The sequence below is a fragment of the Arachis hypogaea genome, chromosome 4 (genome assembly GCF_003086295.3).
Source record: "Arachis hypogaea cultivar Tifrunner chromosome 4, arahy.Tifrunner.gnm2.J5K5, whole genome shotgun sequence".
Lineage (NCBI taxonomy): Eukaryota > Viridiplantae > Streptophyta > Magnoliopsida > Fabales > Fabaceae > Arachis > Arachis hypogaea.
The window spans coordinates 40922413-40934950 of NC_092039.1; positions in this window are offsets into that span (position 1 = coordinate 40922413).

A 12538-nucleotide genomic window follows, 5' to 3' on the forward strand; every position below is an offset into this window, starting at 1 on the left:
TCTTGGAGGGAAAGATACATCATCCGGTGGATAGACAAAGGAAGGACATAGAACCCAACAATGATGATGACAAAGAGGAAACAAATGGACTCCAAGAGGTTGTATTATTCTCTGACTGACTTTAGCTCAAATATGCAAATTGAAAGTGCAAATGTCCACTATTGATTAGTGTCCTATTAGATTTATTTACTATCTAATTGTTTTCATGCCGTTATGGCTTGCTAGTTTAAGTGCTTGATTCACTTTCTTCTTACTTGAATTATATGCTTTGAATAAAAGAAAAATAACTGTGAAATAGAGAAAGAGTAAAAGTCTGGTATGATATAAGATAGAATAAGGTTATGTGGTGGTATGTGTTGGTTCATTGGTTGATTTATAAATAAGGCTGAATGTTGGCATGACTTTGTGATATGAACTTGAGTTACATTTCATGAGACTTGACAAATGAAAGAGATGCATAACAAAAGAAAGAAAATACAAGAAAAGAAGAAACAAAAGAGAAATAAACAAGGCTGGGCACCAATGGCTTATGATTTGAATATATGCCTGTGATGTTCTTGTACAAAGATAAGCTTGGATAACTACGTTCTAAGGGGTGCTTCATCACCCGGCAACTTGGGTTAACTAACCCAGGATTGCCAACTGAAAGTCCACCGTCAAGAGTTACTTTGAGACAAAGCATTTATTGACCCAAAGAGGTGCTGGGCATTTATTTCCAAAGAACAAAAACAAGCTAAATGCCTGTGATGTGTGTGTGCTAAGGAAAGGCTTGAGCAAGTAAGCCCATGGGGGTGTTTTAAGACCTAGCATCTTGAACCAACTGGGGAGGGAATGCTGGCTGAAAGTTTACTCTAAAAAGCTGCCTTACCACATAGCATTAAGCCTCAGCAAGAAATAAATCTCAGCTAAGAAAGAGAACGAGAAGAAAAAAACTAAGAACCAAGCAATAAAAAATCTCAGTTTTTTGTGTAATTCAAGTAAGGATCCAAAGGGATGTTAATGTCTCAACCACAGAATAAAAATCTCTAAGATACCATGCATGAAAACCCCATTAACCAGTATTGAATGTTTCCCAAATAAAGACGTATACTCTTCTCTTTCTGCATTCTTTTTTGTTCTGTCTTACTCCTGACTTGGGGACAAGCAAGAATTAAGTTTGGTGTTATGATGACAAGTCATCTTAGGCTAGTTTCACAAGCCTTTTTCATTAGTTTTTACTTGGTTTTCATGCATTTTTAGGCAATAAGTAAGTGTTTGAGTGAGAATTTCATGCTTGTCTTGATTCAATCAAAAATTGGTAATTTTATGCATTTTCATTAGATTTCTTGCAAGATTTAGTTGATAATATGAATGATGCAAGATTTGATGATTATGCCAAGGCTTTGATGCATCTGTTTGGTTGATGATAGGTGAAAAGATGAAGGAAAAGAAGTAGAAAGCATAAAATAAGGTCAAAGGAAGAATTCTATACACATTTTGAAGTTTGAGCATGCTTTGGTGCCTTAGACCACGCTTTTAAAAAGCGTGGCCCATGACTTAAACAAGGAGAGCGCTCTTGGCATGAAAATGCTACGACGCACACGTGTACATAACGCTTACGCGTCGGGCAAGGATTTTTGAGGACCCATGCGTATGCATGCATGACGCGTACGCGTGGATGTGTTTGGTGTTCAATTACAAAGAGAACGCTATGTTGCAAGAGTGAGCGTTTTCGAGAAAAACAAAAATTGGAATGGAAGTATAGCCATCGACGTGTACGCATGGATGTGGCTTACCTGAAGAAGGACGAGGAAGCGTGGGCTGAGCGGCAGTGTGGAAATGGCATGTTTGAAAACCCACGCGTACGCATAGGTAACGCGTACGCCTGGGGAGCATTCAATTGAAGAACGCTACGCTCACTAAGTGAACGCTGAAAAGGGACGCGCACGTGTACATGTCATGCACACATCAATGTGCCAAATTGCTAAAGCACACGCAAGAGTGAAAGATGCGTGCGCATGAAAGGCCAAAAACGCAAAATGGACGCACACGCGCAGAGGACACGTACGCGTAGGTATAAAAGCGTTCCGCTCACTTAATGAATGCTCTGTTCTCCTGGAAGTGACTCTCTGCTCAATTAAATCTGATTCCAAGCCCATTGACTCACCAAAGCAAGTAGAGCCCAATTGACATCACTCAACGGCACAAGTGATGAGCGGATAATTTATACGCTTTTTGGCATTGTTTTTAGGTAGTTTTTAGTAGGATCTAGCTATTTTTAGGGATGTTTTCATTAGTTTTTATGTAAAATTCACATTTTTGGACTTTACTATGAGTTTGTGTGTTTTTCTGTGATTTCAGGTATTTTCTGGCTTAAATTGAGGGACCTGAGCAAAACTCTGATAAGGAGGCTGACAAAGAACTGCTGATGCTGTTGGATTCTGACCTCCCTGCACTCGAAATGGATTTTCTGGAGTTACAGAACTCCAAATAGCGCGCTCTCAACGGCTCTGGAAAGTAGACATCCAGAGCTTTCCAGCAATATATAAAAGTCTATACTTTATTCGAGATTAGATGACGTAAACTGGCGTTCAACGCTAATTCCATGCTGCATTCTGGAGTCAAACACCAAAAACACGTCATAAACTTGAGTTAAACGCCAAAAACACGTTACAACTTGGTGTTTAACTCCAAGAGAAGCCTCTGCACGTGTAAAGCTCAAGCTCAGCCCAAGCACACACCAAGTGGGCCCCGGAAGTGGATTTCTGCATCAATTACTTATCTCTGTAACCCTAGTAGCTCGTTTTTGTATAAATAGAACTTTTTACTATTGTACTAGTGTCTTTGACAATATAGTCTCTTGACCATTCGGTCTTTTGATCATTCATAGGGGCTGGCCATTCAGCCATGTCTGGACCTTCATCACTTATGTATTTTCAACGGTGGAGTTTCTACACACCATAGATTAAGGGTGTGGAGCTATGCTGTACCTCGAGTTTTAATGTAATTACTACTATTTTCTATTCAGTTCAGCTTATTCTTGTTAGAAGATATCCGTTGCACTTCAACCTGACGGATGTGATAATCCGTGACACTCATCATCATCCATCCTTATGAACGCGTGATTGACAACCACTTCCGTTCTACCTTAGAACGAGCACATATCTCTTGGATTCCTTGATCAGAATCTTCGTGCTATAAGCTAGAATTATTGGCGGCCATTCCTGAGAATCCAGAAGGTCTAAACCTTGTCTGTGGTATTCTGAGTAGGATTCAGGGATTGAATGACTGTGACGAGCTTCAAACTCGTGATTGTTGGGCGTGATGACAAACGCAGAAGAATCAATGGATTCTATTCCGACAATATCGAGAACCGACAGTTGATTAGCCGTGCTGTGACAAGATAATTTGGACCTTTTTCACTGAGAGGATGGGAAGTAGCCATTGATAATGGTGATGCCCTACATACAGCTTCCCATGGAAAGGAGTATGAAGGATTGAAAGTAAGAAAGCAGTATGTTGCAGAGATTCAACAGGGACAAAGCATATCCATACACTTATTTGAATTTCCACCAATGATTTACATAAGTATTTCTATCTTTATTTTATGTTTTATTTATTATTACTTTCGAAAACTCCATAATCATTTGAATCAGCCTAACTGAGATCTACAAGATGACCATAGCTTGCTTCATACCAACAATCTCCGTGGGATCGACCCTTACTCACGTAAGGTTTATTACTTGGACGACCCAGTGCACTTGCTGGTTAGTTGTGCGAAGTTGTGAAGAAAGTGCTGAGTTATAAATGCGCATACCAAGTGATCGCCATTGTTAGAGATCACAATTTCGCCTAACAAGTTTTTTGCGCCGTTGCCGTGGATTGTTCGAGTTTGGACAACTGACGGTTCATCTTGTTGCTCAGATTAGGTAATTTTCTTTTTATTTTATTTTCAAAAATTTTTACTTCTATTTTCAAAAAATTATTCTAAATTTTTAAGAATGAATTCTAGTGTTTCATGAAGCATGTTGAAGCTTGGCTGGTTGAAAAGCCATGTCCAAATCCTTTTGGATTGAGGCTTCCAATTGTTAGCATAAAGGACATGTATATGGAGTTGGATGAAGTATCAACTGTTGCATGCCGAATTTATATCCTAAAGTTGGCTGGCTATTAAGCCACGTCCAACTCCTGGATCGGAGCTTTAGGCTAACATTGAAAGTTTCCTGGAATTCTTATTAAAAAAATTTTGAATTTCTTATCTTATTTTTCCTATATGTTTTCAAAAAAAAAAATAAAATACAAAAAAATCAATAAAATCATAAAAACCAAAAATATTGTGTTTCTTGTTTGAGTCTTGTGTTATGTTTTAAGTTTGGTGTCAATTGCATGTTTCCCTTTTTCTTGTAATTTTCGAAAATTCATGCATGTTTTCTTCATGATCTTCAAGCTGTTCTTGGTAAGTCTTCTTGTTTGATATTGATATTTTCTTGTTTTGTGTTTTTTGTTGTTTCTCGTATGCATTTTTTTAATCCATAGTGTCTAAACATTAAAAATTTCTAAGTTTGGTGTCTTGCATGTTTTCTTTTCTTGAAAATCTTTCAAAAATAAGTCTTGATGTTCATCTTGAAATTCAATGTGTTCTTGGTGTTCATCTTGACATTCATAGTGTTCTTGCATGCATCATGTATTTTGATTCATAATTTTCATGTTATGAGTCATTTTTTGTATTTTTCTCTCTCATCATTAAAAATTCAAAAATAAAAAAATATATTTCCCTTATTTTGCTCATAATTTTCGAAAATTTGAGTTGACTTAGTCAAAAATTAAAAAAAAAACTTAGCTATTTCTTATAAGTCAAGTCAAAATTTCAATTTTAAAATCTTATCTTTTCAAAACTTTTTCAAAAATCAAATCTTTTTCATTTTTTATTTTCGAAAATTTTCAACTTTGATTTTCAAAATCTTTTTCTTATCTTTATTTCATAATTTTCGAAAACTTTACTAACAATTAATGTGATTGATTAAAAATTTTGAAGTTTGTTACTTTCTTATTAAGAAAGGTTCAATCTTTAAATTCTAGAATCATATCTTTTAGTTCTTGTTAGTCAAGTAATCAATTTTAATTTTAAAAATCAAATCTATTTTAAAATATCTTTTTCAAATCATATATTTTTCAAAAATTTGATTTCAAAAATTTTTTCTAACTTCTTATCTTTTCAAAATTGATTTTCAAATCTTTTTCAACTAACTAATTGACTTTTTGTTTGTTTCTTATCTTTTTCAAAACCATTTAACTACTTTCCTCTCCCTAATTTTTTAAAATCACTTCCCTCTTTTTCAAAATTTTCTTAATTAACTAATTATTTCAAATTCTAATTTTAATTTTAATTCTTCTCTTAATTTTCGAAAATCACTAACCATTTTTCAAAATTAATTTTCGAAATTCTCTCCCTCTCATCTTCTTCTATCTATTTATTTATGAGCAATGCTAGAGGGCCAGCAACTTTTGTGATTGGTAGCCATCAAATAGCCATCAATGATGATTTAATGGTGTGAAATTGGTGTGAGACTTCATCTAATGGCTCACCTTTCTCTGCTGGTTACATGCTGGCCAAAAATCAATAAAATTGCTGGCCCCCTAGACTTTTCCTTTATTTATCTACTAACACTTCTCTTCATCTCAAGAATTCGAACCTATCTTCCCCCTTGTGTTTGGATTCTTAACTCTTTTCTTTCTTCTATTCCTTTCTTCTTCTACTAACATAAAGGAATCTCTATACTGTGACATAGAGGATTCCTCTTCCTTTTCTGTTCTCTTCTCTTTCATATGAGCAGGAACAAGGAAAAAGGCATTCTTGTTGAAGCTGATCCTAAATCTGAAAGGACTCTGAAGAGGAAATTAAGAGAAGCTAAATTACAACAAGCCAAAGACAACCTTACTGAAATTTTCGAACAAGAAAAGGATATGGCAGCCAAACCCAACAACAATAATGCAAGGAGGATGCTTGGTGATTATACTACACCTACTTCCAAGTTTGACGGAAGAAGCATCTCAATCCCTGCCATTGGAGCAAACAATTTTGAGCTGAAACCTCATCTAGTTTCTCTAAGACAACAGAACTGCAAATTCCATGGACTTCCATCAGAAGATCCCTATCAATTTTTAACCGAATTTTTGCAGATCTGTGAGACTGTTAAGACTAATGGAGTAGATCCTGAAGTCTACAGGCTCATGCTTTTCCCTTTTGCTGTAAGAGACAGGGCTAGAGCATGGTTGGACTCTCAACCTAAAGATAGCCTGGACTCTTGGGATAAGCTGGTCACGGCCTTCTTAGATAAGTTCTTTCCTCCTCAAAAGTTGAGCAAGCTTAGAGTGGATGTTCATACCTTCAAACAAAAAGATGGTGAATTCCACTATGAAGCTTGGAAGAGATATAAGCAGATGACCAAAAGGTGTTCTTCTGACATGCTTTCAGAGTGGACCATTTTGGATATATTCTATTATGGTCTATCTGAGTTCTCCAAGATGTCACTGGACCATTCTGCAGGTGGATCCATTCACCTAAACAAAACGCCTGCAGAAGCTCAAGAACTCATTGACATGGTTGCAAATAACCAATTCATGTACACTTCTGAGTGGAATTCCGTGAATAATGGGACACCCCAGAGGAAGAGAGTTCTTGAAATTGATGCTCTGAATGCCATATTGGCTCAGAACAAAATGTTGACTCAGCAAGTCAACATGATTTCTCAAAGTCTGAATGGATGGCAAAATGCATCCAACAGTACTAAAGAGGCATCTTCTGAAGAAGAAGCCTATGATCCTGAGACCCCTGCAATGGCAGAGGTAAATTACATGGGTGAACCTTATGGGAACACCTATAATTTCTCATGGAGAAATCATCCAAATTTATCATGGAAGGATCAACAAAAGCCTCAACAATGCTTTAATAATGGTGGAAGAAATAGACTCAGCAATAGCAAGCCTTTTCCATCATCTTCTCAGCAACAGACAGATAATTCTGAGCAGAGCACCTCTAGCTTAGCAAATATAGTCTCTGATCTGTCTAAGGCCACTTTAAGTTTCATGAGTGAAACAAGGTCCTCCATCAGAAATTTGGAGGCACAAGTGGGCCAGCTGAGTAAGAAAATCACTGAAACTCCTCCTAGTACTCTCCCAAGCAATACTGAAGAGAATCCAAAATGAGAGTGCAAGGCCATTGACATAATCAAAATGGCTGAACCTAGAGAGGAAGAGGAGGACATGAATCCCAGTGAGGAAGACCTCATGGAACGTCTCTCAAGTAAGAAGGAGTTCCCTGTTGAGGACCTAAAAGAATCTGAGGCTCATATAGAAACCATAGAGATCCTATTAAACCTCCTTCTGCCATTCATGAGTTCTGAAAACTATTCTTCTTCTGAAGATGATGAAGATATAACTGGAGAGCAAGTTGCTCAATATCTGGGAGCCATCATGAAACTGAATGCCAAGTTGTTTGGTAATGAGACTTGGGAAGGTGAACCTCCCTTGCTCATTAGTGAACTAGATACTTGGGTTCAGCAAACTCTACCTCAAAAGCGACAAGATCCTGGTAAATTCTTAATACCATGTACCGTGGGCACCATGACCTTTGAGAAGGCTCTGTGTGACCTAGGGTCAGGCATAAATCTTATGCCACTCTCTGTAATGGAGAAGCTGGGATCATTGAGGTACAGCCTGCCATATTCTTATTAGAGATGGCAGACGGATCACAAAGACAAGCTTATGGATTAGTAGAGGACGTGTTAGTGAAGGTTAAAGGCATCTACATCCCTACTGATTTCATAATCTTAGACTAGGAAGGAGGAGGATGAATGCATCATCCTTGGAAGACCGTTCCTAGCCACACCAGGAACTGTGATTGATGTTGACAGAGGAGAGCTAGTCCTTCAATTAAATGGGGACTACCTTGTGTTTACACAAGGATCTTCTTCTACAACCACGGAGAGGAAGCATGAAAATCTTCTCTCAATACAGAGTCAAACAAAGTCCCCACAATCAAACTCTAAGTTTAGTGTTGGGAGGCCACAACCAAACTCTAAGTTTGGTGTTAAACCCCCCACATTCAAACTATAAGTTTGGTGTTGGGAGTCCACAACATTGACCTGATCACCTGTGAAGCTCCATGAGAGCCCACTGTCAAGCTAGTGACATTAAAGAAGCGCTTATTGGGAGGCAACCCAATTTTTATTTATCTAATTCTAATTTTATTTTTATTGTTCTTTTATGTTTTATTAGGTTCATGATCATGTGGAGTCACAAAACAAATACTAAAATTAAAAACAGAATCAAAAACAGCAGAAGATACAGCACACCCTGGAGGAAGGGCTTACTGGCATTTAAACACCAGTAAGAAGCATCTGGCTGGCGTTCAACGCTAGAACAGAGCATGGATCTGCCGTTAAACACCAGAATAGAGCATGGATCTGGCGTTGAACGCCAGAAACATGCAGCAATCTGGCGTTCAAACACCAGGATTGCACACTGAGGAAAGCTGGCGTTCAACGCCAGAAACATGCTGCAGACTGGCGTTGAACGCCCAAAACAAGCATAGAACTGGCATTTAACGCCAGAAACAAGCATCAATCTGCCGTTAAACACCTGGATTGCATGCAGAGGGCATTTTACATGTCTCATTGGTGTAGGGATGTAAATCCTCGACACCTCAGGATCTGTGAACCCCACAGGATCCCCACCTACCTCAACTCACCTTCTCTCTCCTTCACCAATCACCTCAATCTCTCTTCCCCATCCCTCTTCGCCACTAACATCCATCCATCCTTCCCACCCAAACCCACCCTAAATGGCCGAAACACAAACATCTCTCCCTCTCCTCCATATCTTCTTCTTCTATTCTTTCTTCTTTTGCTCGAGGGCGTGCAACATTCTAAGTTTGGTGTGGTAAAAGCATATCTTTTTGTTTTTCCATAACTGTTTATGGCACCTAAAGCCAGAGAAACCTCAAGAAAGAGGAAAGAGAAGGCAATTGCTTCCACCTCTGAGTCATGGGAGATGGAGAAATTCATTTCAATGGTCTATAGCTCAGTAATAGAGCATTTGACTGCACATCAAGAGAGCCCACTCATGGACCTCATCAAGAAATCCCTGAGATGCCTCAAGGGATAAATTTTCCTCCACGCAACTATTGGAAGCAACTAAGGATAGGAGCACCAAAATCACTAGGGATCAAGCCACAAAGGCAAGGAAGAGACATAGAGGAGCTCAAGGATACCATTGCTCCTTCAAGAAGAAGGCTCCACCATCACTAAGGTGGACTCATTCCTTGTTGTTATTTTTCTGTTTTTTTTTTCGATTTTTATGCTATATGTTTGTCTATGTTTGTGTCTTTACTACATGATCATTAGTATTTAGCAACTATGTCTTAAGGCTATGAATAATTCCATGAATCCTTCACCTTTCTTAAATGAAAAATGTTTCTAATACAAAAGAACAAGAAGTACACGAGTTTCGAATTCATCCTTGAAATTAGTTTAATTATATTGATGTGGTGACAATACTTTTTGTTTTCTGAATGAATGCTTGAATAGTGCATATTTTTTATCTTGTTGTTTATGAATGTTAAAATTGTTGGCTCTTGAAAGAATGATGAACAAGAGAAATGTTATTGATGATCTAAAAAATCATAAAATTGATTCTTGAAGCAAGAAAAAGCAGTGAAGAACAAAGCTTGCAAAAAAAAAGTGGCAAAAAAATTATAGAAAGAAAAAGAAAAAGCAAGCAGAAAAAGCCAATAGCCCTTAAAACCAAAAGGCAAGGGTAAAAAGAATCCAAGGCTTTGAGCATCAATGGATAGGAGTGCCCAAGGAAGTAAATCCAGGCCTAAGTGGCTAAATCAAGCTGTCCCTAACCATGTGCTTGTGGCATGCAGGTCCAAGTGAAAAGCTTGAGACTGAGTGGTTAAAGTCATGATCCAAAGCAAAAAGAGTGTGCTTAAGAGCTCTGGACACCTCTAACTGGGGACTTTAGCAAAGCTGAGTCACAATCTAAAAAGGTTCACCCAATCATGTGTCTGTGGCATTTATGTATCCGGTAGTAATACTGGAAAACAAAGTGCTTAGGGCCACGGCCAAGACTCATAAAAGTAGCTGTGTTCAAGAATCAACATACTTAACTAGGAGAATCAATTAACACTATCTGAACTCTGATTTCGTATAGAAGCCAATCATTCTGAACTTCAAAGGATAAAGTGAGATGCCAAAACTGTTCAGAAGCAAAAAGCTACAAGTCCCACTCATCTAATTAGAACTAATATTCTTTGTTATTTTGGGATTTGTAGTATATTCTCTTCTTTTTATCCTATTTGATTTTCAGTTGCTTGGGGACAAGCAACAATTTAAGTTTGGTGTTGTGATGAGCGGATAATTTATACGCTTTTTGGAATTGTTTTTAGGTAGTTTTTAGTAGGATCTAGCTACTTTTAGGGATGTTTTCATTAGTTTTTATGTAAAATTCACATTTCTAGACTTTACTATGAGTTTGTGTATTTTTCTGTGATTTCAGGTATTTTCTGGCTGAAATTGAGGGACCTGAGCAAAACTCTGATAAGGAGGCTGACAAAGGACTACTGATGTTGTTGGATTCTGACCTCCCTACACTCGAAATGGATTTTCAGGAGCTAAAGAAATCCAAATGGCGCGCTCTTAACAGCGCTGAAAAGTACACATCCAGAGCTTTCCAGCAATATATAATAGTTCATACTTTATTCGAGATTAGATGACGTAAACTGGCGTTCAACGCCAGTTCTATGCTGCATTCTGGAGTCAAACGCTAGAAACACGTCATAAAAAACGTTAAACGCCAAAAACACGTTACAAGTTGGCGTTTAACTCCAAGAGAAGCCTCTGCACGTGTAAAGCTCAAGCTCAGCCCAATCACATACCAAGTGGGCCCCGGAAGTGAATTTTTGCATCAATTACTTATCTCTGTAACCCTAGTAGCTAGTTTTAGTATAAATAGAACTTTTTACTATTGTACTAGTGTCTTTGACAATATAGTCTCTTGACCATTCGGTCTTTTGATCATTCATAGGGGATGGCCATTCGGCCATGCCTGGACCTTCATCACTTATGTATTTTCAACGGTGGAGTTTCTACACACCATAGATTAAGGGTGTGGAGCTCTGCTGTACCTCGAGTTTTAATGCAATTACTACTATTTTCTATTCAGTTCAGCTTATTCTTATTCCAAGATATCCGTTGCACTTCCACCTAATAGATGTGATGATCCGTGACACTCATCATCATCCATCCTTATGAGCGCGTGATTGACAACTACTTCCGTTCTACCTTAGAACGAGTGCATATCTCTTGGATTCCTTGATCAGAATCTTCGTGGTATAAGATAGAATTATTGGCAGCCATTCCTGAGAATCCGGAAGGTTTAAACCTTGTCTGTGGTATTCCGAGTAGGATTCAGGGATTGAATGACTGTGACAAGCTTCAAACTCGCGATTGTTGGGCGTGATGACAAACGCAAAAGAATCAATGGATTCTATTCCGACATGATCGAGAATCGATAGATGATTAGCCGTGCTGTGACAAGAGCATTTGGACCTTTTTCACTGAGAGGATGGGAAGTAGCCATTGACAACGGTGATGCCCTACATACAGCTTACCATGGAAAGGAGTATGAAGGATTGAAAGTAAGAAAGCAGTATGTTGCAGAGATTTAACAGGGACAAAGCATCTCCATACACTTATCTGAATTTCCACCAATGATTTACATAAGTATTTCTATCTTTATTTTATGTTTTATTTATTATTACTTTTGAAAACTCCATAATCATTTGAATCAGCCTAACTGAGATCTACAAGATGACCGTAGCTTGGTTCATACCAACAATCTCTATGGGATCGACCCTTACTCACGTAAGGATTATTACTTGGATGACACATCGCACTTGCTGGTTAGTTGTGCGAAGTTGTGAAGAAAGTGTTGAGTTATAAACGCGCATACCAAGTGATTGCCATTGTTAGAGATCACAATTTCACCTACCAACAAGGATCATCTAGAATAGGAATTTTACATTTAATTGTAATTTGTTTTGAATTTGAATTTCATTTTAGTAGTTTAGGAAGCCTATATAAAGGGCATCAGTTTCATTTCAAAAGGGGAGGCGCATAGTAGGAGTACAAGTAGAATAGAAGTCTCAGGCTGGAGGATTAGAGACTCCAGAAAGCTTAGTATAGTTGATACACTTTTACATTTCAATTGCCTTGAATTAAGTTTACTTCTATTACAGATCTCAATCTTTTGTACTTCTATTTCTCTGCAAATTTACATTTCTGTTCATGATTCAGTCTGATTTCTGTTCTCGAGTTCTTTTCGATTGCTTGATCTACTGCTTTCTTTAATTTCCCTGCATCCAAATCCATTTACATTTGATGCAATTTACTTTTCTTGCTCTTTAAGTTTCTGCTGATTTACATTCTGCACTTTAAATTTACTGCAATTTACTTTCTGGTGCTTCAATTTCACCCAATTCACCACTATTAGCTTG